Genomic DNA, 4,205 nt, shown 5'->3' with positions numbered 1-4,205 from the left:
AAAAAAAAAAAAAAAAAAAAAAAAAAAACGAAAACACATGGGGGCAAATTGATACACTTGAAACCACAGGGTATTAAAGTGAGAATGTGCGAAACCACAGGGCCGTTTTTTAAGTTATCCCTAAAAAATTTTCAAAGACCACTAATGTGGTTTGGCTTTTTTTTTTTTTATTTTAGTATTCTATAATTTAAAATATTAAAGTAAATATTCGATAAATTTAGGTGGGTATCGAAAGTTTTTTATATATAATTTAATAAAATGTTAATAGAGGAGCAGGCAAAAAAATAAAAAATAAAATTATAGGATATTAAATTAATATATTTTAAACACAAATACTAAAGTAAAAAAGTGCGAAATCATATGAGTGGAACTTAAAGTTTACCCTATCTTAAATTACACAGAATATTTAATTTTTCAAAAAAATTTAAGCTTTAAAAAAAAACTAATTTTTATATTTATATTCAACCGAGATAAAAGGGCAACAATTAAATCAATTGTATTGTAACATGTTAATAACAAATATTACATTAAAATATTATAAATATTTTATATATTATTTACAAAATTAATGACGTTTAATTAAATATCTTCAGACTAATGTATGTTGATGTATATTTGAGACAAATATTTTCTTTTGACATATGAATTCAAACAAAACTATCAAATACCTCGGCAATAAAAAGCTTCAGTTTTTCGTATTAAAGGATCAATAAAATTGGTGAGACATATAAATCTAGAGAAATGATTCGGTACTTTATTATTAAAAAAATAAAATAGATCTTAACCGTTGATTAATAAAGGGTAAAAATATAATTTTAACATTTAGCAGGTAAAAGGGTTACATCATGCGAGGTTATTTTGGTAATTAAATTATGCAACATTTAAAGAAACTTTTAATTGATATCCTAAATTTATTTATGTATTAATTTGTACTAATTTGAGAAATTGATTGATTATCCTAATTTAGGCATTAATTTAAATTATAGGAATTTTAGAAATAGCTCTACTTCTAAACATTGAATTTAAATATTAAATATTAAATATTTAAAATTAAAAAATTAAAATTTAAGTTAGAGGAATTTTGTATTACTATTTAAAAAATTTGTAATGTTGATAAATATTTTAATTCAACATACTTAATATGTTTAAGAAATTTCTAAATTCCTTTAGTTTAGACATTAATTTTGTATTACTAATTTTAAAAAATTAAATATGGGCAAATATTTAAATTCAACACATTTAATATGTTTAAAAAAATTTAAGAATTTTTCTAATTTAGATATTAATTCTTTATCACTATTTAAAAAATTTAATGTGGATAATTGATTAGAAATATAGGGTATAATTCAAATTTATTCTTAGAATAGAATTGTATGGATAAAATTAATTCAAATTTTAATAGTAAAAATTGATCTTTTAAAATAATAAGATCATATATTGTAATTTAAAATATAAGCTGAAAACAAATAAAATTTGAAGTTTAGAAGCTAAAAGGTAAATAGAAACCTCCAATAAATTTAAATAGTGTAGTGCAATTTAAATTTACCATTAAATAGATTTAGACTGTACAATTTAAATTTTAAACTTATAATAAATCTCTAGAGTTATACTAGAGTAAACAAAATTAGAAATGTAGATAAAATTAAATAAATTTATATTGAAAAAATCTAGGCTATTTGTATATTTTATTAATTTGATCATTCCAATTAATTTGATTTATTAAATTGATTTTGACTCTTATCTTTACAATTTTTTAATTTTTTGTTGATTTTTAAAATTTTAGTTTGTTACCTTGTGGTTTGCAATTAGCTTCTTAACATTTATTATTCATTTTAATTAATTTAGTATCAATAATTTAAAAATCAGATTGAACCGATTGATTTGACTGATCGGACTTTAAACTATTCTATCAAAGATCTGATTTCAACCTATTAAACTGAATAAAATTAAGAACAATCTGAAACCGTTAAAAATAATAAACGTTTTAAATAGAATGACATTTTAACTGTTAAAGCTAATAAATATTTTAAACATAATTTTAAATATAAAAATTAAAAAGATTAGGATTACTATTCAGAAAAAAGGGTTAGGAATTTGAATTCGAACCCGACTAACAATCGCAAAACTTATTTCTGAACTCGACGAATTTCAAAAATACAGATCTAAACCCGAAACTGACCAATTTTTCGAAACCGAAAACCGAACCCAAACCCGAAGACCGGAACCCGAAACAATTATTTCTCTTTACCATATTTCAAAATATTTTATAGTAAATTTAAATTTTTGAAAATATAAATTCGAATATAATATTAAACTTTATATATGATTCGGGTCGGATTCAAGATGGATATAGACAAACTCCATAATTGGTCCACAAAATAATCTCACGTTCTTATTGTCAAATAATTTGAAACTTTTCTTATATGAAATGCCAAAATATAAGAGGAAAGGTAGAAAGAAAAAAAAAAGAAACAAAGAGAGAATAAAATTTTTGATAACATAGTAGAGATAAAATGACTAAATTGCTCATGTATTAAAAGACAAAAATACCTTTTTTCGAGGTACCTGGTAATCGGTACCTCTCCTAAAGTGACCTGCTATTGCAGGTCACAATTTTAAGAAAATTAAATCTGAACCACTGAATGGGAGTGAATGAACGGTAACGAAAAAAAAAAAATGTAGAAGCATTACTCATAAATCTATGAAAAAACTTCAAAAAAACCCCATGTTGTTTCACACTTTCTCACTTAAGTACCCTATGCTTTAAAGTGTATCAATTTGTCCCCTATGGTTTTTGTTTTTATCTTTTCAGCAGTTTTTTTTCTTAATATTTCATTAAATCATATACAAAAAACTTCAGATACCTATCTAAATTTATCGAATATTTACTTTAGTACTCTTTAATTTTAACTTTCTCACTGATTTAAAAAAAATAATAAAATTAATAATAAAAAGAGAAAAACGAAACCACAAGGGAGCAAATTTATAGAGTTTAAACCACAGGGTACTAAAGTGAAAAAATATGAAACCACAGGGGGGGTTTTGAAGTTATCCCTAAATCTATCTATAGAAAGGCTTCCTTTATACAAATTTGGGTTTGTGCGTTGTTCACTATATTATAAATTAAAAGCTTATTCTTTGACAACTAAAAGCTTAGAAAATTAAGATTACTTCACCGCATGTGACTCTGTATGTATATGTGTGTGTGAGATAGAGAAACTAATGCGCCAGCTTATTTCGAATTGAACACGAACTAATTCGTGAACAACGAGCTTAACTAACAGAGAAAGATGTTAAATAATGTGAAGCAGCTATTTTTTTTCAAAAGTTTAAATTGCTTGAGAATAATATTTAAATTTTTTTATATTTAGCACATTTTTTCTCACGTCTGAATTCGAAATTTTTTACTAGTCCATGATATGAACTTGAATTAAATTAAAAAATAATAATAATACTAAAATTCAGTTTGGTTTGACTGGAACTCAGAAAATTTTACGTACTTTGATATCTTGTTAGGAAATATGAAATAATTATTTATCACGTATAGTCTCGAAATTTTTTACTAGATTAATTCATAATGATAATATAAATTAATTCTGAAAAAATTAATAATTTAGGGAGAGAGAGAGAGAGAGAGAGAGAGAGAGAGAGATTTGAGTTGAATGTGTTTTGATGGGGAATGTGAGTTGTACGAAATGTGTCCCAGGGGTGTACTGGAGCTGTGACCAGGTAAAGTGTGGGATCAGTTTAATTATCTTTTGTATCCTGTATCCTGGTGAGGGATCATGTGGGGGATGTCATAGTGCATAGTGCGCACATGGGGATCCATCAACACAAGATCAGGAATATTATATATATATATATAAAAGTATATATTTTATTCTATTATTATTTTTTAAAAAAATTTACATATATATATATATATATATATATATATATATATATATATATATGCGCGCACACACACATAGAGGTATGGCAAAATGGGGTCTTATGTGTCACTCCCAAATGGGGTCTATCTATGTCTATCCCTGATCTACTTATCCACCCTTATTGCTGCAATTATTCATGCTGAGAGTTGCATGTGATCATTAAAGTTTGAGCAGCTTACTATCATGATGCCTTGATTTATTATATATTTTTTCTTATTTTTATCCTCTAGAAATTAAGCATGGTTGATTAATAATTAAATAATTAAGTCTATC

Source organism: Ananas comosus, linkage group 11, assembly GCF_001540865.1.
Source record: "Ananas comosus cultivar F153 linkage group 11, ASM154086v1, whole genome shotgun sequence".
NCBI lineage: Eukaryota > Viridiplantae > Streptophyta > Magnoliopsida > Poales > Bromeliaceae > Ananas > Ananas comosus.
The sequence above is the reverse complement of the archived record's forward strand: the minus strand, read 5'-3'. Positions refer to the sequence as shown.